We start from the raw sequence: 26578 nt of genomic DNA, 5'->3' as shown, positions 1-26578 counted from the left end.
CATAGTCATCCGCGATTTCCAGGAAAAAGCGGGCTCTGGGGGACAAAAATAACCCCGCCGGCTGAAAGCCTCAGCTAGAGGCTGCTGGCTCCGTCTTTACCACGTTCGCCTGTCTCTGCCATCACAACCCAGCAGAGAAGATGAGGTTCTCAGAGGCCGTGACCCACCCCTACAGGTGACTCTGTAGGCCCGGCTGGCCTGGAATTCAGCTGCGCAGGCAAACCCACAGAGCTCTGCCTGCTTCTGCTGCCGGAGTGCTGGGCTAAAGGCGTGTGCCACTATGACCAGTTTTAATTAAAGAAAAAAAATTTTTTTTTTCTGTATAGAGATGTTTTGCCTGCATTTATGTCTCTACCGCTTTTGTGCCTGGCGCCTGGGGCGGCCAGCGGGGCATCATCGGGGTTCCCTGGAACTGGGGTCCCAAATGTTTGTGAGCACCCATGGGAAGGCTGATGAAACCCGGGTCCTCTTGGAGGAGGACCGGAACGTGAGCCAGCTCTCCAGACGCCGAACCTCTACCTCGGGGCCCTGGAGGTGCAGGCCGCTGTCAGCACACCCCGTTCACAGACCTCTTCTTCTGACCGTGAGTCAGCTCTGTCCAGGGCAAATGTGTGAGTCATAGGCGTGCTAGCAGATGTCAACAAACAAAACTGGACCTGGGGTCTCCCGCATGCTGAGCTTGCTTTATGGAGGAGGAGACGTGCATGTGCGTGTGTGTGTGTGTGTGTGTGTGTGTGTGTGTGTGTGTGTGCGTGTTTACCACAATAACACTGTTAGGTCCAAAACAGCAGTGCTGATGACTTGTCCTACACGGAAGGGCTTTGGCCAGGTAAACAGCAGGACTGTTACCGGGTCAGGCAATGCCTGATGGTTTCTGTTTACCTCGCACCTCCCTCAGGCCACCACACGCCCTTAACCGTTCCGAGGGTCTGCTACCTCATTCGAGGGCGTCTAGTTTTGGGTCAATCCAAACAGCCTGTGTCACCTGAAAGACCCCACCCTGTTGAATGTCATCTACAATCCATTCCCTTTTACACCTTTTGTTCTTTCTGGCCCCCGAGGGGCAATAACCTTGGCAGTTTGATTCCCAAATAAACCTTTCTTTCTACCCATGGAGTGGGTCTGTGGTTGTGCTGCACCCCAGCTTACAAACGGGCCTGTGGGGGACAGCTGGTGGGGCTGATTCTCTCCTTCCGCAGTCAGGTGGCACCTGAGCTCACAGGCCTGGCGACGCGTACCTTTGTCCACCAGGCTCCTTAATGCATACACTGCTAACAAACGCTTTACCACTGAGCCATTCAGACACATTTAAAAGATCAGCGTGTCGGCCACTCAGTTTGAACCTCCTGAAGAGCCTGCTCTCCTTGCTTCTACCCACTGGGCTGCTTTGCGGCGTAGGTCAGGCCTGGGGCTTTTCTGTCCCTAACAGTTTAGTACTTTTAATGCCATGTTCAAGGTGTCAGGAGCCATTTCTGCAAGGAGACATCATGAACCAGGCGGTGTATGTCTGCACCTTTCGCTAGACGCAGCAGGATCAGAAGTTAAGTCCATCGCTGCTATAAACATATAATTCCATCCTGGTCTACATGAGACCCCATCTTAAGAAAAAAAGAGAGAATAGGGCCTGGAGAGATAGTTCATTGGTTAAGGGCATTTACCGCTCTCGCAGAGGACAGAGGTTCAGTTCCCAGCACCCATGTCTGACTCTAGCGACTCAGAATTACCTGTGAGCCCAGATCCTGGGGATTCAGCATCCTCTTCTGGCCTCTTTAGGTACTACACTCACATGCAAATGTACGAATAAAGATAAAATAATGCCAGCACTCAGAAGGCAGAGGCAGGCAGATCTCTACGAGTTCAAGGCCAACCTGGTCTGAGTTCATGACATCCAAGGATACATAGTGAAATCCTGTCTCAAAAAAAAAAAAACCAAAAAAAAAAACTTAAACCAAAATAAAAGTTAAGGCCAGTCATGGTGGCACATTCCTTTAATCCTAGCACTTGGGAGGCAGAGGCAAGCAGATCTCTGAATTCGAGGCCAGCCTGGTCTACAGAGTGAGTTCCAGGACAGCTAGGGCTACACAGAGGAACCCTGTCTTGGGAAAAAAACTGACTTGAGAGATGGCTCAGTAGTTAAGAGCACTGGCTGCTCTTCCAGAGGACCAGGGTTCAATTCCCAGTACCCACATGGCGGTTCACACTTGTCTGTAACTCCAGTTCCAGGATTCAGTGTTCTCACACAGCCATACATGTAGGCAAAACCTCAATGCAGATAAATAAGATGAAAAAAAAAAGGTTAAAAACAAACCTTAAAATGATTTATATAAAATAAAAGTGGAAACACTAGTCAGTTCCCCTTCTATTCCCCAATTCTCTTCATAGAGGCAACCCTTGTCCATTCCTGGAATTACGTTTGGGCTGGACTCTGGGAAGAATGTCAGATCTAGAATATAACAAGCAGAGCCTGCTACGGAGGCTTACACCTGTAACCCAGACACTTCAGAGGACGAGGCAGGAGTCTTCAACCTATCTGGAGTACATAGAGAGCCTTAGGCCAACCTGGGCTACATAGTGTCAATCCAGGATACAGTTTTTGTGCTTAAAAGATCACCCCAAGAAAGGCTCGGTGCTACACCAGGTCCAGAACGCCCAGTGTAGTCACTGGCCAGTTAATAAAGATTTTCTTTGGGTTTAACCGTGCGTCCGAGCAGTCTGCTCTGGTGGACACCCCACAACTGGACCCTGTGACCCTGTCCCTCAGTCCCCTTCCTGACAGTGTTCTATTGTTTCTCTTTTGCTTAATGAAAAGCAGAAAAAAGATTTATCCATTGTGGCCACATTGGAGAGAAAAAGGTCCAGTGACCCCCAAGGCTGTCCTGGGGGTTCTGAAGTGAGACTGAAATGTGAGCAGACAGAACTATGCACATCCAGGCAGCCGTGTCAAGGTGTGGCCCAGCCCCGCCTGGACACATCCGATTCCATGCTTCTGGCTCTTCCTGTGAGATGGTCTGTGACGGTGTTAGAGCTGTGTGGAATCTTTCCATATACGAGGCTCTACTCTGCCTGGGGCTTTTCTTTCTTGCCGTTTGAGATTCCAGAGGAAATCTTGCTTCTCTGGGATTCAGTGTTTCAATGGTCTGCTAGATCAAGAGACACTAGGGTCTCATCAGAATATATTTATGCCTACCAGAAGTCACAAATCACTTTTTTTTTTTTTTAAGCCCTGGCTGTGCTGGAAAGCACTCTGTAGACCAGGCTGGCCCCCAGCTTTCAGAGATCCCCCCGCCTCTGCTTCCATGCATGGCTAAATTCCCCACTTTCCGTACGTGTCTGTTGGAAACAAAAATAGAATGCAAGTAGGGACCAAGTCAGAACACTTAGTGTCAAGTTCATAAGAATGTTTCCACAGCCAGGCGGTGGGTGACTGCGCACGCCTTTAATCCCAGCACGCGGGAGGCAGATCTCTGAGTTCGAGGCCAGTCTGCTATAGAGTGAGTTCCGGGACAGCCAGGCCTACACAGAGAAACTCTGTGTTGAAAAAAAACAAAAAAAGAAAAAAGAAAAAAAAGTTTCCATAACCCCTTGGCCAATCTCCCACCTCAGCCCCTCCCACTCATGGTGTTACCCACTCATGGGTGTTACCGAAGTCTGCTTAGATCATTTACGACAGCTGTGGCCTTTGTTTCCTGTTTAAAGAAAGTGGAGAAGAGGCAGACGACGGACTACTGAAGACGGACTACGGACGACAGCCTGCACCGCTGCTCCCCACTCGGTCCCTCTCCCGCTCCTTTCTCTTTCACCTGTTTAGTTATTTAGTATGCGCATTGCCGTTTAGTCTGGTGCCTGTCTGTCTCTGTGTGAGGATGTCGGGTCCCCTGGGATCAGGGTTACAGACTGGTGTGAGCCGCCATGTGGGTGCTGGGAATTGAACCCAGGACCTTTGGAAGAGCAGACAGTGCTCTTAACCTCTGAGCTGTCTCTCCAGCCCCTCAGAGGTCTTCCTTAAAATACCAGACAAAAAGTCGGAAACGGCAATCCACTTGGGGACCTTCCCTGGTGAGCAATGCTGGTGCCGCCTCGGTCTGGCTCTCAGGAGCTCTGCCCCAGCCACTCAGTGAGCCTCCTTCGCTTTGGCACTCCGTGTTGCTCACAGGGACGGTTCCTAGGACTCATGAGACAAGAACCTGGCCTCAGGGCTGGGAGTCCTAGTGGCCCTCGATTCCAGCATCTCTGGACGAATACTAAACCTTCCGGACCTGTTGGCCCGACTCCAGAGAACTTAAAAAGTAAATCGCCCGAGCCTCGGTTGTTTTGGTGGCTTGTGGAGGGACTCTTCGGAACGGGAGCGCCTCATGCAGTGCTCTGGACTTCACGCTTTCTCACTAGCTATCTCTGTGGAACTACAGAGGGAATTCAGGTCTGACCCAGGGAGACCTCCTAGCTGGGGTTCAAAGAAAATCTTCCAAGCTGATGGCCTGTGCACAGCTCGGGCCTGTGCCTCTGATCCCCGTCTTCCCAAGGTTTGGTTTTCATAGAAAGGGCCAATCCCGGTTACTGATGATCCCTACCTGCTCCTACCTGCCCTTCCCATGGGGCCTGAGTGCTCTCTCTGTCTGTCTGTCTGTCTCTTGGTTTTTCAAGACAGGGTTTTTCTGTGTGGTCTGTCCTGGAACGCACTCTGTGGCCTCATGCTCACACTGCCTACTTTCACATTCTTGAAGATGCCTTTTCTTCAGTATTTGGGTTTTTTTTTTTTTTTTAAGATGTCCCTCAGGTAGACACCGTACCATTTGCAACTCGTGACATGGATTGCTAGACTACAGGGCTTCGTCACGAAAGGCATGGGTCAAACCTTTCAAACTGAGGACTAGGACACGACTTCTTTTGCATTCAGAGGGGTAAAGGGTCCTTGGTAAGCTCTCCACAAGCTCTTATGGCCTAGAACCCAGGACCCTTCTCAGCCGGGTCATTCTCTGGGAGCTCCCTCAGCGCCGTAGTCAGGGAGGACCAACTCAATATCTCTATCCCTGTAATCTGTCAGCTTCATCCCTGTCCCATCCCCTCCGCTACACAGAAAGGACCCTTTTTAAAAATGTATTTATGTGCCTCACGCGTATGCAGTGCTTGTGGCTGCCAGAAGAGGGCATCAGATCTCCTGCAACTGGAGTTAGCAGCCTCCAGGAGGCCCTCTGCAAGAGCAGCCAGGGATTTTAACCTTGTCGCCGCGTCTGTGCCCAGCCGGAGGACTTCATTCTGCAGGTGCTCTTCATTCTGTAGGAAGTGATGTGTACCCACGGATCGCACGCAGCCCAGCACGCTGCAAACGGCGTGTTCTATACTAAATCTGACCTTAGACTGTCAGTTCTTGGAGTAAAAGTCACCTGAAAAGCTTCAATTCTGGGCCGAGTGGTGCTGGTGCACACGTTTAGTCCCTGTGCTCAGGGAGGCAGAGGCAGGTGGATCTCTGTGAGTTCAAGGACAGCCTGGGCTATAGTGGGAGTTCCAGGACAGCCAGGACTACACAGAGAAACCATGTTTCAAAAAAAGAAAAGACTCCATTCTTGGCTTTTGTCTGTGTGTCAGGAGTATGGACCCAAGTTGGCTTTCATATTCTTGGTCACCTTAGCAGGACAGCTTTAAGATTCTCCTAGGTCATTGGCTTGGCCGAGGGAATCTCGAGTGCCTTGGGGTTTTAGGGACAGGAAGTCCCAAGAAGCAGTGACCTTCCCTGGGGACGCTCCCTTTCCTGGCTGGAGCACTTTCCACGGCCTTCAAACCAGGGCAGGGCCGCTGTGCTTTTTCTGGCTTGTCTCCAGCTCCCAACTATCTGTAACTGCAAGTCTGACACCCTCAGACAGACATACAACACGCAGGCGAAACACCGCCTGTGCACATTACATGCAAAGTATTTAAAAATCACAAGAATAAAATGCTCTCTAGGGGGCTGGAGAAATGGCTTCGTGGTTAAGAGCTCTTTTCGTTCTTGCGGAGGACCTAGTTCTATTCCCAGCACCCACCTGTCGGATCGACACCATTTATGACTCCAGTTCCAGGGGATTCGCACCCTCTTCTGACCTCCTTGTACCAGGCTTGGGGGAAGACTGGATTTGATCCTAGTATGTAGAGACCGGGCCTTTGGTGTATGGTTAAGGGCAGCGGGGTGGGCTCCTGAACCTGGAATTGTAGATTTCTAAAACTGGCTGGTGCCTATGCTAACCTGGGGGTTGCCAGCAGGAGAGCTAGATTTTCCCAACCCTAGAACACCAGAACTGTGAGCCAAAGCGCAGCCCTTTCATTTGAATTTATTTCTTACTTTAAGAAATTCTACATGTCCTGGTGTTTTACCTGCATGTGTGTCTGTGTGCCACTGTGCACCTAGCCCCTGCGGAGGCTGGAAGAGGGCATTGGCGCTCCTGAAACTGGAATTACAGGTGCTGGGAGGCACTCTAACAGGAAACAGACCAACAGCGAACCCAGAGAACCGGACAGGGGTTTCCCTGGAGGCGTGCCATGGAGGTGTGGGCGAACAGGCCGCGTGGGCCCCAGCGCAGCTGCTTAAGAACTCAAGTGGACCCAGGCTTCTCTCTTGGGCTGCAGGAAAGAATTTCAGAATAAACCACAATGAGGTCAAGCTGGAGCTTATCAAGAAGTGGGGGGCAGGGGGTTAGGAGACACAGTGGTGGGGTACCCACCAGAGACACCCGCCCAGAGGGGCCTCAGCCAGCAGAAAGTCTGTATTAGGTATCTGGTAACTAGCCGGGTGCCCGGCACCCCGGTGTAGCCCAGAGCCTTTCTCAGGGGGAGCGTTGAAGCAGAGAACCCACATCCTGGGCTCACATACTGCAGCGAACAAGAGCAGTTAGCCAGAAGCAGGACTACAGAAGCCGAAAAGTGGGGTCAGTGCGTTTAGACTCTCCCAAAACCCCGGTCCGCGATGGAGTAGGCCTTTCTTCTAGTTTTGGCAGGTGGGGCTGTCAGGTGCTGAGTTTTACAGTCTGAATGGTTCTCCTGTCATGGAGTCAGTGGGAGGCCGTCCCAGGCTGTTCCTGGGGAGACATCAACAAACGTTTAGTCACCCCGGCCAGAGAACCGATGACAAACCAAAGTCAGATATCAACAAAGTCCAGCTTGGTGAATCAATGAGTTTTATTGGGGTTCCTGACAGGAGCAGAAGTGATCCAAAGACAGCGGCATCACCAAAGCCAGCCCCGGCGTGAGTGGCAGCTCACAAAGCTGGGGACCTGGAGCTCGCTGCGCAGCCTGCAGGCAGCTAGGTGTGCGTGTGCGTGCGTGCGTGCGTGCGTGCGTGCGTGTGTGTGTGTGTATGCGCGTTTTCACAGAAGGTACTGAAAATTGTCATCCAGAACAACCGTAGGCTGTGCAGGTTGTCCCAAACCAGGACGCAACAGCGATTGAGGTTTTAATTTATAAGGGGGACCACTGCTGAAATCATACCAACGGCCCTACCCCTGAAATGGTTGACCACCAAGCCTGTGTGAGGAGAGCAATGGCCCTTAACTGAGGGAACACTAGCACTGAAGCAGCTGCTCAGGGGCTGGAGGCCCTGCCTGCCCAGGAGTTCCCCCGTGTTTGTTACAAGAAAGGAAACGAGCCAGTTGTAGAAAGATCTAATCGAACCTTGGAATAAATGCTTATAAAACAAAAAGGAAGAATCAAGGTCCCCCTTTCTCCCTGGATAGACGACACCAGACACCGGAGAACCCTGGAAAAGACGCTGGAAAGAACAGAGAAGCAGCCTCCAAGCTGCAAAATCAGAAGCTAAAACCAATGGGAAGGAAATGTGGCGTGATTTATTCCGTGTGCCCGGCCCTTTACGGGACCCCATGCCCTTCGGTGTCTGTTGCCTCTTGGACTCATGGGAACTTTGCTTTTTGCTTTTTGGACAGGGTTTCGCTGTGTACCTCTGGCTGGCCTCAAACTCAGAGAGCCGCCCGTCTTCTAGGCGTGCGGTACCAAGCTTGTCCCTGTTAAGTCACACTTTATCTGTGTTCGGTTAAGGATTACACAGCTCTGCCTGCATGCGCGCGGGCTCACCAGCAGGGGGCAGACCTCACTGTAGGTGGTTAGGCGCCGCCGTGGGCCAAGCACCCGTTAGGAGGTAGCTGACAATTGCGCTTACTCCAGTCGCACGGGATCGGACACGGGATCAGACAGTTTCCTGGTCCCCGAGAGCAACTGCGCTTCCGTGCTTGGGATCCTCGGGCCCTCCGGAAGAGCAGCCAGTGCTCGCAACCTCTGAGCCGCCTCTCCAGCCCTGCCTATTTGTTTTTCAAGACGGGGTTCTTTTTGCGCAGCCTCGGCTGTCCCGGCCCTCGCTCGGTAGACCAGGCTGGCCTCCAACTTCCAGAGATCCGCCTGCCTCCGCCTCCGGAGTGCGGGGCTAAGGGCGTGCGCCACCACCGCCCAGCTGTGGTCATTTTGAAGAAGGGAGGCTCTGTTTCCTGGAAGCATCTACGGAAGTACTTTTGGGAGGAAGTGGCATGTCTCCGATTTCTTTAAAATAACCCAGTGGGTGGGGCTCCGTGGTCAAGAGCGCTGGCCGCTCTTCCCGAGTTCCTGGGTTCAGTTCCCCGCTCTCACACGGCGGTTCACAAGCATCTGTAACTCCAATTCCAGGGGATCTGATGCCCACTTCTTGTGTGCACATTCGCACATGCAGACAAAACCATACACACACACACACACACACACAAATTCAACATAGCCCGGCGGGGCATCGATGGAAACAGATAAAAACAATAGCAGTGTACCAAGATGAACGCTGTGGTTCCTGCCCGTCAATCCAGGCACTAGGGAAGCAGAGACAGGAGAATTGAAGTCAGCCGTGGCTACATAGTGAAACCCCGTCTACATATATACGTGTGTGTGTGTGTGTAAGGGAGACACGGCTCAGAGTTTAACAGCACTTGTGTCTCTTACACAGGACTGGGTTTATTTCAAGCCCCATATCAGGCATCTGACAACTGCCTGTAGCTCCATTCCACGGGGTCTGACACCATTTGCTGGTCCCTAAGGCCAACTGTACTTACATGCATGCACGTACCTACATACCTACACGGGTAGATACATAATTAAAAATGAAAATAAGATATTTAAAAAGTAAAATAAATAAAACAGCCCACATATGATGTAGAAACATAAAACTTCAGCAAATTTAACCTTAAGGACTGGGGATATAACTCAGTGTTAGAGCCCCTGCCTAGAATCCCCCAGTGAGGGGCTGGGGTGTGGCTCAGTGGTGGAGCCCCTGCCTAGAATCCCTCAGTGAGGGGCTGGGGTGTGGCTCAGTGGTAGAGCCCCTGCCTAGAACCCCCAGTGAGGGGCTGGGGTGAGGCTCAGTGGCAGAAAGCCTGCTTAGCATGCTAGAGTTTTGGAAGTTAGGCTGATCCAAGGCTTTCCCTGGGAAAGCAGAAGGAAACCGGGCATATGCATGCAAGGCCAGTAATGGTCTGGTGCAGGACCTTGGGAGAGCTTCGGTTTTGGATCCTGGAAACCCAGGTTTTCTCCCCTAAAGGGCTGTGATTATCAGCTCCGGGGCCCCCTGGTCTGTGACACCCGTGAGATATCCTGGGCTCCTCATATTCGGCATCCCTTGATGGGCTTCTGCTGACTTCTCCCGTGGTGGGACAGTTTTCAGCTGGTCTTCTCGCCTTCCCCCTGCCCACAGCCTCTAAGCTGCTCAGCCGTCTGATAAACAGGCAGGCCTCCTGACCCAGCTTTCCTCTAGTTTCTCTTCTCGTCTCCCATCCTCCCCTCCACGTCCCGCCGTCTGGGCCAGGTTACTGGAGTTCCCTGTTTCCATTGTCACTACTGCAGACATCAGCAACAAGAAAAGCCCCAGGATTTCCAGTTTAGTCGGAAGGTCGAGCCCTGGGCAGATGATCTTGATGAACTGAACCAGGAAGGTTGGCTTTATAGGCTTGAAGAGAAACAGAAGAGATGATGGAAGCCAGTGGGGCAAAGGGCTTGCAGCCGAGCCTGCCACCCTCAGTCTGGTCCCTCGATCCACACGCCACTCACATGGTAGGGGAGAAGCCACTATCAAAAGCTGTCCTGTGATGCCCACGGGTGGGGCTGTGGCCTAGTGAGGCCACCCTGTCAGCGCCTGCCACTCCCACTCCTAAATGATACACAATAGAAATTATGTTAAAAAGAATATAATACAAGTTAGTAAAAAAATGATAAAAGCTGGGGGGAGGGGAGTGGCCATGTGTTTAATCCCAGCACCAAGGAGGCAGAGGAAGGTGGATCTCTGAGTTCCAGGCCAGCCTGGTCCACAGAGTGAGTTCCAGGACAGCCAGGGCTACACAGAGAGACCCTGTCTCGAAAAAAACCAAAAGCTTGATGGGTTCACAGTTACCTTCCACGGAGAAAGGAACACAAGGCTGCTAGTAGGAGGATCGGGTCTGCCTGTGTCAGGAAGCACATAATTCCGTCTCCACAGGAGCTGATGCCCTCGTCTGGCCTCTGTGGACATTCCTGCACACACACACACACACACACACACACACACACACTCCCTCTCACACACACACACACTCCCTCTCACACACATACACACACACACACACACACACACACACTCCCTCTCACACACATACACACACTCACACACACATACACCATCCCTGTCGCACACATGCACACACACAATACACTCACACAGTCATACATACACAGTCACTCTCTCTCACACACAGACACACACACACAAAGAGAAAGAAAAAAAAATTTTAAAGTCATCAGCAGATACAGGCTAATATTTCCAGAACTCTGAGCCAAAATGAAGCTGTGCCTCTGTGCGTGTTTGCTTTTTGTGTCTTTTGCTTTTGTTTTCCTTTTTGAGACAGAGTCTCACGCACCCCAGGCTGGCCTTGGACTTGCTGTGTATTCAGGGATGACGCTGACCTTCCTGACCTTGAGATTGCAGTCGCAAACCACCACACCTGGCCTATGAGTGCTGGGGACAGGACCCAGGGCACTCTGGGAAGGCTCTCTGTCAACTGAGCTACATCCTTAAACCTGGCGTGTGAGTGTGTGTGCGTGCGTGTGCGCCTGCATACATCATGTGTCTGTGTGTCCACATATGTGAGCGTGTGTGCTTGGAGGTCAGAAGATAAGCAGGGCTGTCAGTCCTCACTGCCACCTTGTTTGACGTGTGGTCTCTTGGTTTGCCAGGCTCGTGGGCCACAGCCTTCCTGGGGACTTCCTGCCTGCACCGTCAGAACAGTGCAATCCCAGAGTCACAGTTCCGCATTTTTCTTTGAGTTTGGGAGATTCTCACTGAGGCGCTCACACTTGTAACGTACTCACTGACTGACCCTCAAACCATTTTTTTTTTTTTTTAATCACACATACGCTCGGGCGTTCTGTTACAGCGACATAAAGCAGATGAATACTGAGGAGCCAGTGTCCCGGTCACGTGACGAAGCCGTGTTCTCTTCACCGTGGGCCGTTGTCTGGGGGACTGAGGCGGAAGTGTGAGTTCAAGACCGGCGCAGGCTGCATAGTGAGCTTGAGGAAGGCCTGGGCTACGAAGTGAGGCTCGGTCCAAAGAGCAGTTAAGAAAAAGAAAAGCAGCTGGGCACAGTGCCACACGCCTGTTGTCCCGGCATTGGGGAAGCTGAGGCAGGTGGGTGACTGAGGTCTGAGCCTGCCTATAGAATGATAATTTGTTTCAAAAGATTAAAAAAATAATTGCTAGGAGTATTCTCGCATGTCTTTAATCCTAGCCCTTTGTCCCACCAGACAAAGGGGGGTCTCCGTGACTTCAAGGCCAGCTTGGTCTACACAGGGAGCTCCGGGCAACCAGAGGAACAGTGAGGCTGTCTCAAAAAAATAAAAATAAAAAAGATAAACGGATAGGGAGAAGTTAAGCTAAGTACCCAGAGGACCTGAGTTCACACTTGTGGCACAGACCACACACACACACACACACACACACACACAGAATGAATCTAAAAATATATAAATAACAACGAAGGCCATGTGATTAAAACCCTCCGGTGGCTGCAGAGGGACAGCCGGCTGTAGCTGGCTGGCGGCCTGCAGCCCAAGCTATTTCCCAATGTGAGGTGCCGCCACGCCCAGCCTGGCCATTATCCTGTTGTCCACGTCCCTCATGTGAGGCCGTCCATCTTGTCTCAAGGAATGAGGGTGTGGCAGCCATCGCCACAGCAGGTGTCCGTCCTGCCTTCCTCCACGGTGTGCTGCTGGCTAGGTCCTCTCCACACCAGAGCCGTCGTCCTTATACTCCATGCACTGCCTGACACCTCCAGACCGCATCCCGACGGGCCCGGTGGGCTGTTTCCGAACCAGTCGTGCCGAGGCATTGGGGACGCGCTCGGTGTAAACATGGCTGATGGACGGGGTGTGGGACAGCCCCACTGTGTGCTCCGGATGGGGATGGAATCCATGGAGCATCCCTGTGCTTTTCTCCCAAGGTTCCCTGTGACACCGGATCCCACCGATGTCCCCTCCCCAACTTAGTCCACTGCTTGCGTGGAGGGACCCTGGGGCAGTTTGCTCGCTGCTGCACACACCTCTTGCACTGACAAAGAACCTCAGGACCCCATGTGGTAACACGTGCCTGTGAGTTTCAGCACTTGGCAGCCTGAGGCGAGGGGATGGGCATGACTTCAAGGATAGCCTGAGCTACATACACAGCAGCATCCCTGTCTCCAGAAGACATGCTCTGTGGGGAAAAGAGACGCCTCAGGAGACTCGGTGAACACACACACACACACACACACACACACACACACGAAGGCAGCAGTGGCCACCCTTCCTGGTGACAATGAAACTATGGGATGGGAGCATGGCTCAGATGTGGGGCACTTACCCAAAATCCTCCAGTGAGGGCTTGTGGATACAGCTCAGTGGTAGAACACTAGCTTAGCTCGCAGAGACCCTGGCTCCAATTCGAGCAGCACACTCTCAGGCACACACAAACAACCCTTACGGAATGCGACTGACAGGTGACTCCATGAACAGGGCAGAAGCTGCTCTGTTTCCGCAGGGCCCTGGCTGATCAGGGCCTCCTGCACCGTGGCCAGCAAGAGTCGGCCTCTCCGTGTGGGTCCCAGGGCTCAAACTCGGGTTGCCAGGCTGAGTCTCCTCGGCAGCACGTGTTTGGGCTGTGTTTAGAGGGAGTTCTCAGTCTGTAGCCCACGATGACCTCAAACCTGTGATCCTCTGTGCATTAGTCAGGGCTCTCCAGAGGAACAGAACTGACAGGATGAATCTATCTATCTATCTATCTATCTATCCATCTATCTATCATCTATGTATTTTTCTATGTATCTATGTATTTATATATCACCTATGTATGTATGTTGTATCTATCTATCTATCTATCTATCTATCTATCTATCTATCACCTATGTATGTATCTACTTACCTACCTACATATCTATCTATCTATCCCTCTTACATGTCCGAGGAGACAGCTTGGGGCAGAAGCCCTCAAGTTCCAGACCAGCCTGGGATATATAACAAGATCCTATGTAAAAAGAAAAGAGATTAATCCCAGCATTCAAGAGGCAGAGGCAGGCCAGTCTCTATGAGTTCAAGGCTAAACAGTGAGGTTTTGTTTCAAAACAATAAATAAATACATTTAAAAATTAAGGAGGGATAGTAATTAAGAGCACTGGCTGCTCTTGCAGAGGACCTGGCTTTGGTTCCCAGCACCCACACGGTGGCTCACACCCACCTGCAGCTCCAGCTCCAGGGACCTCTTCCTGCCTCCTCCAGCCCCCGGCAGGCACGTGGCGCAGACAAACACCCAGATGCATGAAGGCACGTGGCGCAGACAAACACCCAGATGCATGAAGTCAGAGCGGATGAAATCTGTTTCTTTGTTTTGTTTTTCATATGTTTGTTTTTGTTTTTGAGACAGAGTTTCTCTGTGTAGCCCTGGCTGTCCTGGAATTCAGAGATCCACCTGCCTCTGTTTCCTAAGGACTGGAATTAAAGATATGTGCCACTACCACCCAGCGTGGATGAATCTTTAAAAACAAAATAAAATGAAAACAGCAATAATTCTTTTTTTCTTTTTTTTTTTTTTTTTTTTTTTTTTGAGTCAGGGTTTCTCAGTGTAGCTATGGCTGTCCTGGAACTTGCTCTGTAAACCAGGCTGGCCTCAAACTCACAGAGATCTGCCTGCCTTTGCCTCCAAGGGCTGGGATGAAAGGCGTGAACCGCCACAGCCTGGCTAAATAAATCCTTTAAAAAGAAGAGGCAGATAGATAGCAATCCTGAAGGTATCGGGTAGGGAGAGCCCGAGGAGAAGGTGACTTTTATTTTATGTTTTAAGCAGACCTGTGCTGGTTAGTCTTTGTGAGCTTGACACAAACTAGAGTCATCAAAGAATTGTTTTTATCAGCCTAGCCTGTGGGCAGGCCTGTGGGAGCATCTTCCTGATGGGTGATTTTGCCCAGCTTACCGTGGGTGTTGCCGGCCGTGGACAGGTGGTCGGATAAAGAAGGCAGGCTGAGCAAGCCTGGGAGAGCGAGCCAGCAAGCCGCGTCCTCCGTCCCGTCAGCTGCTGCCTTCGGGTGCCTGCTCTGAGTTCCTGCCTTGGCTTCCTCAATGATGGGCTAAGATCAGGGCATATAAGACAGACACCTTCCCCCTAAAGTCACTTTGGTCCTGATGTCTGTCTCAGCAACAGAAAGCCAACAAGGACGGGGTCTCGGGTACCCAAACTGGCCCTGGACCCACTATGTAGCTGAGCGTGACCTTGAGCTTGTGCCTGTCCCGTGCTCACTGTTCTGGGGTTTATGAGGTTTGTAGGGGTCAACTCAGGGCTTTGTGCATGCCAAATAAGTTACGTCCGTCCCCAGGTTCCCATGCCAGAAGGTGACATTCCAGCAAAGACTCGGGGGAGGGGAAGGAGGGCAGAGACCTAAGGAGACTGTTCTCTCACGTGAGGACCGCCCTGTGGACAGGGCCCCTCAGGTGACTTGTTCCCAGCCTGTGGGTCGTGACCCCCAACCAGCCATCCTGTATGTCATTATGATGTAACAGTATCAAAATTACAGTTGTGAAGTTGGGTCACTCCCACAGGAGGAACTGTATTAGAGGGTCGAAGCCTTAGGAAGGGTGAGGACCACCGCCTCAGGCTGTCACAGATGAGTGAGCAATGGGGCAGATGGAGGTCACGGCGATGACAGGGGTGGATCACGAGGGGCCTTGTGGAGCTCAGCTAGAGCCTGGCCTTTCTGTAGGAGCCAGAGGCCAGGCCAGGCGGTGGGGAAGCTGGGAGCCAGGTGACAGGCGGGGCAGCTGGTAGTTCGTGGATGGGCGGGGAGGTTCTCCGGGTGCAGGCTGGGACGAGGGTAAACAGGGGCAGGGAGGCAGCACCGCGCCAGCAGGTGCCGGGAGGTTAGATGAAGCCTTGGCTCTGGAGCTGGTAGTGGGTGTGACAATGACTTGGCCTGGCAAGCTGGCCGGACCAGGTTGGGGTCCAGTCCACAGTGGGGTTTCCCAGGCCAAGCGTGCAGGGGACGATGCTGCTCCCAAAGCCTCTGAGTCATAGGGTTGCCATGGGGCTGCAGACACCTGACGGTGACTGGTTCCAGGTGTCCCCCAGGGGAGGTGGCAGGGCTTTGGGGCCTTTTCTTAGTCTCTGGAAGATGGCAGCGCCTAGGCCAGGTGTGGCTGTGGAGAGCTGAGCTGGGAAAGCCTCAGGGGGGTGGGGTGAGGCGAGGGGAGGGGGCGGAAGGGAAGGGGGAGACTGCTGGCCTCACCGCTCTCAGACTGGAAGGAGAAAGTGACAGAAGAGGAAAGCCAGCATGGGTCAGACAGGGAGGGAGCGCGCAGGTGCTGGGGAGAGATGATTGCCCGGGGACACTGAAGTGGGCTCCCTGCCCAGAACCTGTAGGAAGAGCCTGAGGGGTGAAGGAAGGAGCAGCAGGAGGAGCTGAGGAGGAGGCTGCGCTGGGGACTGTCCCCGCCCACTCCGCTCCCCACCAGCTACCCGGAGCCAGGAGCCCAGCGGTCCTGACGTTCCAGGGCGGGATGCTCCCATCCTCCTTTCCATCCTCCCTGCCATCCTCCTTTCCATCCTCCCTTCCATCCTCCCTTCCCTCAGCTTCCGACCCTTCCCAGCACGCCGCTGCCTCCCGCCCCCTGCCCCGGCCTGCGGTTGGCTGTGCTTGGCCCGCTGAGCGCTGGAAGGCTGCAGGCGGGGTCCCCGAGGATGTGGGCGTGTTTGTGAGCCCGTCCCACCTTCTGGCCTTGTGTGTCTGACACAGGTGGCCGCCGCCGTCGCAGCATCTGCAGGGCGTCCCGGAGCGCCGTGCTGCTCGGATTTTCCCGCTGCTCCTCCCTCCACAGCCTTGCGGATTTCAGGGTAGTGACTGAGAACGTCCACACCGCGCCATCCCTGCGAAGAGAAAGTCCTCGTTTGTAACGGAGCCCACACTGAGCCAGCCTACTCAAACACTTTTGAAAATTTTCCAGTGGGGGTGGGTGGGTGAGGCTGTGGCCCCTGTCGGCCTGAGTTCGGTCCCTTAGCCCCCATGTGCAAGGAGAGAACCAACTCTCCTAAGTTGTCCTCTGCCCCCATGTACACAGCGCACACAGCCCCACTGTACGTAGATAATTGCACACACACGTTACATACGCATAATAATAATCTCTTCCCACGGAAGCAACTCATTTGCTGGGAAAAACAAAGCCAGCCTGTTCAGTGGCCACCATTTTGGCGCCGGGGTCACAAAGACACCAGCTGTTCCTGACTCTGTGTGTGCCCGCTTGTTTGTATGTGTGCTGTGTGAATGCAGGTGTCAGGGAGGCAGAAAAACAGGCACCGGATCTCCTGAACCGGAGTTCTGGTGGTTTTCAGCGGCCAAATGTCGGTGCTGGGTGCTGACCCTGGGTGCTCTGTGTGGGCTCTTGACCACCAAGCTGTCTCTCCAGCCCTCACTGCTTGAAACGTTCCCATTTTAGTATGAGCGTGTGTGTGTGTGTGTGTGTGTGTGTGTGTGTGCCCGTGTGCTGTGTCCCTGTGAGCTCAGCTGCACACACACCAAGCTGCCCTGCGGGTGGAGGTCAGAAGACAGTTTCTCTCCTTCCATCTATCCTCCCTACGCTGGAGGCACGACCTGGCAGCACAGCGCTCCCTAGCATGCGTGAGGCTCCCCAACCCTGCCTCCCCAAGCCTCTCACCTTCTCTCATTTCTTTTTTATGACAACAAGAGCGTGATCTTGATCTAAAAGCAATTTATATGTGGGTATATTATATTATCCATAAATCTCACTTCAGACTAATGAAAGAATATAAAAACATTTATTATGACATAAATCCATGATGATGAAAATCAAAACAGAAGTTACCCCGGGAGCTAAGAGGTGGGTGGTGAGGAGACTGACTATAAAGGGGGCTTGGAAGAACTCTCTGGAAGGTTGGATATTCTCTCCCTGAAATGGGGTGGTGTGCACTTGTCAAAGCCCATCAGAGGGCACAGCTGAGGTGAGGGATTCTATTGCCATTCAACGGTAAATTATATCTTATACAAGAGGAATCAGGGATACATTTAAAAATATCTACAGAACTTAAAAAATGTACTTGGCCTTTAAAGACTGATGTAGTTATGTATTTAATGTGTATGAGTGCTCTAGCTGCATGGACACCTGCAGGCCAGAAGAGGGCACCAGATCTCACTATAGATGGCAGTGAGCCTCCATGTGGGTGCTGGGAATTGAACTCAGGACCTCTGGAAGAACAGACAGTGCTCTTAACCTCTGAGCCATCTCTCCAGCTTCTATTTGCCCACTTAATGTTTAATCTCAGCACTTTGGAGGTAGAGGCAGGAAGACCAGGAGTTCAAGGTCATTGTCAGTGAACTTGAGGCCAGCCTGAGAGAGATACTTGAGACCCTGTCTCAAAAGACAAAACAGAGAAAGTATATATTTAAGTTCAGGTCTGTTAGGGCCATGAAGTGAATAAAATGAAACTAGGCTGGCAGTCAAAAACAAAACTGAGGGCCAACAAGATGGCTCAGGGGTAAAGGTGCTTGCTACCAAGATAGATGTCCCGAGTTTGATCCCGAAGGCCCACAAGGAGGAAGAGGAGAACAGTTGCCTGCAAATTGTCCTCTGATCTCTACACATCTGCCTTGGCCCACATGCGCTTTCTATACCCTAAATAAATATAAAGCCAAACATCTGAGGGCCGGCAAGAAGACTGTGGGGAAAGGCTCCTTCACCAATCATGACAACAACCCGATTTAAGTTCATTAAGTTCGAGGCCAGCATGGTGTACAGGACAGCCAGGGCTACATGGAGAAACCCTGTCGAAGAAGAAGGAGAAGAAGGAGGAGAAGGAGAAGGAGGAGGAGGAGGAGGAGGAGGAGGAGGAGGAGGAGGAGGAAGAAAGAAAGAAAGAAAGAAAGAAAGAAAGAAAGAAAGAAAGAAAGAAAGAAAGAAAGAAGAAGAGGCTGGGTTTAGTGGCACACTTCTTTAATCCAGAGCTTGGGAGGTAGAGGCAGGAAGATTTCTGTGAGTTCAAGGCCAGCCCAGTCTACATAGAGAGATCCTGTTTCAAAAAGGAAAAAGGAAGGGAGGGAAGGAGAGAGGGAAGGAAAGAATGGAGAGGGATGGATGGGAGGGGAGAGAGACTATCGCCATGAACTTGCCTAAATTACACAAAGTATGTGCGTGTGCTGGCTTCTGATGTAAATGTGGAATGCTGGTGATCATACCCAAGTGCCCTGAGCAGTCCCGTCTTAGTACCCAGAAGCAGAGGGTTGCCAGTGGTGGTAGATACACGCTTTCTTGAGGACTTTTAAGTTTTGGCTCCTGTATGTGTGGATTTGTATGTGTGTGCCTGCGCACATAGGTGTGTGGGCATGTGGAGGCCTGAGGCTGATGTTGGGGTCCTCCTGAATTGTACGTACTGAGGCGAGGTCCCTTACGTGAACCCACAAGCTTGGCTTGTCCAGCCAGCTTGCTCCAGGGAGCAGCCACGCCTGCTCCTGCTTGCTGGGACTCAGCCGCCACGCCCACAGCTTCCTCCGTGGATGCTAAGGATCAGAACTCTAGCCCTCCTACTCGAGAGTCGTGAACTTACCCATTGAAACATCTTCCGGGTTGGGGGAGGAGGACGGGTTGGGGGGACAAGTGCTTGGGTGTGCACACGTGAATCAAAGCACACTTGTGCTTCGGAGAGCATGCGTGCGACAGCTGGAAGCTTGCTGTCTCCTTCAGTCATCCTCCATCCTAGTTTTGAGACCCGGTCTCTCACTAAATCTGGAGATTACCAGTTTGGCTAGACGGGCTGGCCACTGAGCTCCAGCGGCCCGAATGTCCCTGTCCCCATTGCTTTGATGGCATAGCTGTGTGCCAAGCCCAGCTTTTACGTGGGGGGCTGGAGATGGGACTCAGGTCCCCAAGCTTTCACTAGCAAGAACTTCCCTGACTAAGCCTCTCTCTCTCTCTCTCTCTCTCTCTCTCTCTCTCTCTCTTAACAGCAACATAGCAGATGCAATTGGATTGTCATGGTTCATACCTGAAAAGCTTGCCAGTCAGGAGCCTGTGTGTGCAAGAGGATTAAGCGTGTGATCCAGGGAGCTCCAGTGACAGAAATGACAAGCAGGGTAAGGAAGTTAAGGCCTCACCATTCACACCAAGGAGCTCAGAGGTATTATTTTTTTGTTTTGATTCCTCTGGAATTAATACTAACAAACAAAAGTGAAAATAAAAACTGTGCCAGGAGTGTGGCTGAAGCAGGAGGACTGCTGTGTGTTCAAAGCCAGCCAGAGCTATAAAGAGAGCCCATCCTGCAGAACAAGAAACACAGATAGCGTTACATCCATGAACTAATGACATCTATTTATATGCAATAAAGAAGGGATGATCCCATAGGAAGATAACCTAGAACATGGCATAGCTCATAGGAAAGGAAATGGAAGGTTTCTTGGGGCTGGAAAGACGGTTTCATGGTTAAAAGCACGGGCTGCTCTTGCCGAGGACCCAGGTTCAATTCCTGGCGCCCTCATGGCAACTCGCAAGTTCCTGGCACTCTGGTGTCAGAGGCTCTGGCTCCCTCTTCTGGCCTCAGAGGGCTCCCACGCCTAAGTGCTGTACCAAAGTCAAGCAGGCATGCTCAGAGATCCCCCTGCCTCTGCCTCCCGAGCGCTGGGATTAAAGGTGTGCGCCACCCTGGCCGGCTTGAGCCTGGCGGTGTATCAGTTTGTCCGACCAAAAGGCTTGTGTTCATCACCTGTGGTTATCACGGCAAAACACCCGAGGCTGTTGATGGATCTGCTTTTCACGGTTGTACAAGCTGCTGTATCCAAAGCACCATGTGTGTCTGTGCATTTTCTTGTTCTGGGGATTAAATCCATCTCGCACATGGGACCTCGCCCCACGCCCCAGCCTCGCACTGGGTGGAGGAGATGTGTGCCACTAAGTCACCCTCTATCCCATCCCTCCATCCCTGTTTCTTTTTAACCACTCCCCGGCCCAAGATCCATTCCGGGGTGGGGAGGGTTGAGACAGGTTTCTCTGTGTGGCCCTGGCTGGCCTGGAACTCATTCTGTAGACCAGGCTGGCCTGGAACTCACAGAGATCCACCTGCTTCCGCCTCCCGTATGTTTTAACGCTGTGGAGGAGGGAAGTGTGTGTGGCGGTCGGATCCCAGAGCTCAATGGCCGGGCAACCTAGCGGAAACGGCGAGCTTCACACTCGGTGAGAGAACCCATCTCTAAAGAATTGGAGGAGAACGCTGAGGTCCTTTCCCGGCCTGAGTGTTCACGCGCACACACACCCATTCCAAAGTGCATGAGAAGATAAGGCTGTGACTGAGACGGAGACACAGAGGACAGCCTGGTGCTGCACACTGGAGCGGCAGGAATGCAAGTCTGAGGGCTGCCTGGGCAACTCACCAAGACGCTCTGATGCAGAAGCCGCAATTGATGGGTGCTGCAGACTGTCTCCCCCCCGCCCCAAGAGCCACACCTCCTACTCCTTCCCAAACTGTTCCACTAACTGGGGGACCAAGAATTCACGTCTATGAGTCTGTGGAGGCCATTCTCATTCAAATCACCACAGGGAATGAGGATGCAGGCGAGACAACAATAAGCAAAGGACCCAGAAGCAGGGTGGTCACCCAGGTGTGGTGCTGAAGCTGTAACCATAGCCCCAGAGACGCTGAGGGGGGAGGACCCTGAACTCAGGCCACCCCAAAGACACCCGAACAGACAGAAGCAGAATGCTTCGCATTTCTCAAGAACAATACTGCAAGTGAGAAAGGCAGGTGTTCTACCACTCAGCCATGCCCCCAGCCCCTCACTGGGGGATTCTAGGCAGGTGTTCTACCACTGAGCCACACCCCAGCCCCTCACTGGGGGATTCTAGGCAGGGGCTCTACCACTGAGCCACACCCCCTAGCTTCTCACTAGAGGATTCTAGGCAGGGGCTCTACCACTGAGTCACACCCCAGCCTCTCACTGGGGGATTCTAGGCAGGGGCTCTACCACTGAGTCACACCCCAGCCTCTCACTGGGGGATTCTAGGCAGGGGCTCTACCACTAAGCACACCTCAGCCCCTCACTGGGGGATTCTAGACAGGGATCTACCACTGAGCCACACCCCAGCCCCTCACTGGGGGATTCTAGGCATCTTTTGTCAAAATTCTCTAACAAAACTGATTCCAGTCAGAAAAGAGGAGAGAATGGAAACCTTTTCAACTATGCAAGAACTCCTATGAAGCGTTTCCCAAGAAGCTACAGACAGGATGTAAGCATCAGTAAGGAGGAGGCAGAGCAGGCTCAGGACACAGGGGACCCAGAACAGGAGAGGTGAGGGAAATTTCCACGATGAGGCAAAGCCAGATTCCTGCGTGGCAGCTGGGCATCAAGGTCAAGGGGCAAGTGATCTAAATAGGACCACATGACTCACGGGATAATTGTGGTAAGGGCTGTAGTCACCCACGTGCTAGCTTCCATTTTAATGTCTCGCTGTAGCCTGAGGTGTCCAGGAACACGCTTTGGAGCCCAGGCTGGCCTAGGGATCAAACTCATAGCAGGCACTTTTTACCTGCTGAGCCATCTCCTCGGCCCTAAAGAGATTTCTTTAATTTTAAAAATTAAGGGCCAGACGCCGTGACACCCAACTTATTCCAGCAGTGGCGAGGTAGAGGCAGGCAGGTACCTGAGTCTGCGGCCAACCTCTCTACGTAGTGAGCTCCAGGATAACCAGAGTCACAGAGTAAGGACTTGTCTGTCTGTCTCTGTCTCTCTGTATGTGTGTGTATGTATATATCTAATTTCGTGTGTATATTTTTGTCAGCATATATGTAATGTCCCCCATGCAAGCCCTGATGCCCGCAGAAGCCAAATGAGGACGTCAGATGCCCTGGAACTGGAGCTACAGGTGGTTGTGAGCCATGACTTAGGGGCTGGGCATTGAACCCAGATTGGTGCTCTGAACTGCTGCGCCATCTCTCCAACCCCAAAGAGCTTTTTCAATTCTATCTATCTATCTATCTATCTATCTATCTATCTATCATCTATCCACCCACCCACCCACACACCCACCCACCCATCCATCCATCTATTTGTTTCTTTCAAGACAGGGTTTCTCTATGGCCAGGCTGTCCTGGATTTGCTTTGTAGGCCAGGCTGGCCTCAAACTCCCAGCGACCAGCCAGCCTCTGCCTCCCTGAGTGCTGGGATTACAGGCGTGTGCCAGCGCATCCAGCTGACCTTTTTTTTAAAGGTCATTGTTAGTATTCATCTATGCTTTTCTTCATTGGCTGTAAAGTCCCTCTCACCCTTCAGCCTCCTCCAGCGGGAAATGTGACCAGCATTAGTTATAACCAACACTTGGACCTGGAAGACGATGCTGGACGTGAGGCCCGAGGCTCGGTGTGTAGCAGCCGGTGTTTGGTAGTTTTTATATTTGTCTTAATTTTATTTATTTGTTTGCTTAGTGAGTGTGTATAAGCGTCTCTGTGTGTGTGTGTGTGTAAGCGTCAGGGGAGAACTATGGGAACTGACTCTCTCCTTCCATCCCCAGAGGTCGGGGCCACCTCACTGGCCCTGGCACGGTGTTCTCTCGTTGTGGCGATGCCCAGGAATTAAGAACCGCCATTGGACGCCTTGGGGACCTAACTTGCCGGGGACAGTGACTGTGCGAATGAAACTCTGGGGGAGGGAGCTGCACTGGGTCCATTGAAAGCTCCCGTAGTTTAAAAAAAGTGACTCAGGCTTCCCTTCAGCTGTGATTGAGGCAGGGCCTGGGCACGCCCCTCACCTCTGCTGGCTCATGGGTCCCTTGGTTGGTGAGAGCTCGCACAGTCATGTTGAAATCACATCCCATTTTGGAAGAGGGGAAGCGGGTCTCGTCTCCGTTTCCTGTCCCTGGGGCCTGGTGAGTCCCGTCTGCAGATGAGCTGGCACGTGGGCCTGGGCGTCGGCTGTGCTGGCCAGTGTGGAGGAAGGTGACATCAGGAGAGAGCAGGCAGGGAGTCGCTTGGTCGTGGCAGTAGTCACTGGGCGTCGTGTCCGTGTGAGGTCATTTCGTAAATCCTTGCTGCGTGCTCCCTACGTGCCAGGCTGACGGAAATCCCAGCCAGTGGGGAAGCCCGGCCAGAAACAGGTGACCAAGCCAGCATGGCCGTCCCAGGGAAGTGATGGAGGCCGCAAAGAAATGCCAGGCTCGGCAAGCCGATTGCAGAAGTCGATGAGCAAAGGACGGCGGGCCAAACCCAGCAGTGACTCCTGTTTAAGTCAACTGTCAGCGTCATGTGCAGTCCAGGCGGGTCTCAGCCCCGCTCCAGAGCCAGGGGAGGCCTTGACCTTCTGACTCCTGCCGCTGCCTCCTCTGTGTGAGGCTGTGGGCGCGTGCCACCATGACCAGCCATTGTGGCTGTTTCTAAGCTTAGGTTGGGGGGTGGCTACAGTGTGGAGGGATGCCAGCTGGGCACTGGGAATTCGCCGGTGCGGGGCTGGCTCCTGGGTGCTGTAATCAGAAGGAGGGCGCCATCTTCCAGCTGCTCGCCCACGAAGACAAGCTCCTGCTGGGCCGTGCCCTCACACCTCTCCGAGGGTCCTCATGAACGGTTCCGTTTGCTCCGCTCCCGGATGTGACGAGGCCACAAACCTCCAATCACATTCTGCCGCACAGGCGACACTGAAAGCCCAACCGCGTGAAGCCAGGGCCTCAAGTTCGGGGCCAGCCTGGGCTCCCTGAGCTTACATCTCAGAGCAAGGGCTGGAGGGATGCCGCCTCAGCAGCTAGAAGTGCTTGCTACCCAAGGATGAGAGTGTGAATCCTAATGTTCACACCGGAACTCCCATAACCCAGCTCCTAGGGATCCGACACGCCCTTCCAGCCCCCCCGAGCACCTGTGCCCATGTGCAGTGTGAACAGAGGGACCCACGTACACGAGTGCACAAGTAAGACCAAAACTGAACACTGCGTTATGGATGTCAGCGTCCTGCAGTGAGGTTACGTCATGCACAGAATGGCTGGCACACAGCAGCCATCTTTTCTCATTCTGGACTTATACGGCTGCCTCCAGCCGTGGCCACGCAGAGGTCAAGTGAAGAGCATTTTGTTTTGTTTTGTTTTCCCTGAGACAGGGTTTCTCCGTGTGGCCTTGGCTGTCCTAGACTGGCTTTGTGGATCAGGCTGGCCTCGAACTCACAGAGATCCTCCTTCCCCTACCTCTCAGAGTGCTGAGATGAGATCACAGGCGTGCGCCTCTGCGCCTGGCTGGGAAGAACGTTCCAAACAAGGGGAAAAAAAAAAAAAACATAAAAGACTTTTTCCGAGGAGCACACGTGGGAGGCTTGGGTGCTGCCGTCGGCCTCTTAAACCCACTTTGTCTCACACCAGCTTATGCTCTGGGCATCCAACAAGCCATCTTGTTTGGTTATGATGACGATAAACCCTGGGGTATTTCTGAGAGTATCTTCAGGGAGCACATGGTGGCACCTATGACCCCAGTCCTAGGAAGTCAAAGCAGGAAGATGGTCAGTTCAAGACCAGCCTGGCCTACTTAGGGAGATCCCATTTCAAACAAAACAAAATAAACGACCTGGACAGTGATGGTTCACGCCTCCTATCCCAGAACTCATGAAGCAGAGGTAGGTGGATCTCTGATTATGAGGCCAGCCAGGTCTACAGAACGAGTTCCAGGACGGCCAGGGCCACACAGAGAAACCCTGTCTTAAAAAAAAAATCAAACAAAAAACCAACACTATATCTGGCAGCCTTGTGATCCTACAGGGGTGGCTGCTGGAATTTAGGGAGACCGTCCCTCAAAACTAAAAGTTAAAAAAAATGAGGTCTAAGAAATATATCTCCATTGTAGAGCCCCTGCCTAGAATCCCCCAGTGAGGGGCTGGGATCATGGCTCAGTGGAAGAGCCCCTGCCTAGAATCCCCCAGTGAGGGGCTGGGGTGTGGCTCAGTGGTGGAGCCCCTGCCTAGAATCCCCCAGTGAGGGGCTGGGATCATGGCTCAGTGGTAGAGCCTTTGATTAGAATCCCCCAGTGAGGGGCTGGGCTGTGGCTCAGTGGAAAGCAGATACCTAATATGTACAAGGCCCTGGTTTCCATGTTCAGTACCACAGCAAAGAAAAGGTTTTGAAGATTCAGCTTCATACCAAGCACTAATTCTAGCTCATTTTTTTGCTTATTACTTTGATTCATTCACTCACCCATCCTCCCTTAGGCTCTCTAAAATGTCAACTCTAGAGTATAGCAGAGTATCCCTAATTTTACAGGTAAGGAAACTGAGGCACAGACAGCCAAAGGAGCTGCTAAATATTTGGACTCGGATTGAACCCAGACCACTTGCCTCCGCAGCCCTGGCTTTCTGCCCGTGCATGCTCCCTTCTTCTTGGAGTGGGAGAAGCCGCACAAAGGGCCTTGGTGAGCCAGAGAGGAAGAATGCTCGGAGGAGAGTCCAGCCAAAAGAGCACTGCGCCTCGGCACGCTCCCGGACGAACCCAGAGTCTGGGCTCGTCAGGGCTACTGAAGAACACGGAGGGATTAAATGGAACTTAGCAATAATTGCAGCTTATTATTTTCCAAGCTTGTTCTTCGTGCCCCGCCCCGTGTCAGCTACATGGGAGGTATGTTTGCAAGTCCTTGGCAGGGAGGCTGCGCTCTCCCTGGACGGCACAGGCACCGAGCCTGAGAGAAGGCAGGTCACCAGGCAGGATCCGACCCAGAGCTGTGGCTTTTCCTGAACCATCAACCTCCCTATCTTTCTATCTTCTGGTTTGAAACAATACTGTTTTTATAATGGAAAAATGGTTGCGTTTGTTTCGGAAGTCTTGGGAAAAGGGTTTGCTCTGCAGAGCTGGTGACCTGAGTGCCAATCCCTGGGATCGTGTCAAAGCTCCCTTTTCTTGACTGTGGCACCTGCGCTCCCAGGGCGAGGTGGAAGGTGGAGCCAGGAAAATCACCCAGAAGCTCCCGGCACAGCTGGCCTGGAGTCCTCAGCTCAGAGGCAGACATGGGCCTGCCTCCGCAGGGCCTCAGGTCACACCGGCCCCAGAAGCCTCTGCTCTGCGCAGGACGCACAAATAAATAAAA

General features: G+C 52.6%; 1 long non-coding RNA gene across 1 annotated transcript; it reads left to right on the top strand.

Annotated features, from left to right (window-relative positions):
- Window positions 1-4: 4 nt before the first annotated feature.
- Window positions 5-26578, top strand: LOC132647110 (uncharacterized). Its single transcript, XR_009585386.1, has 3 exons — window positions 5-611; window positions 19497-19622; window positions 25762-26578. It is a non-coding gene; the product is annotated as an uncharacterized LOC132647110 (long non-coding RNA).

This window comes from Meriones unguiculatus, chromosome 14 (genome assembly GCF_030254825.1).
Source record: "Meriones unguiculatus strain TT.TT164.6M chromosome 14, Bangor_MerUng_6.1, whole genome shotgun sequence".
Lineage (NCBI taxonomy): Eukaryota > Metazoa > Chordata > Mammalia > Rodentia > Muridae > Meriones > Meriones unguiculatus.
This window is presented reverse-complemented; position numbering and strand designations above follow the sequence as displayed.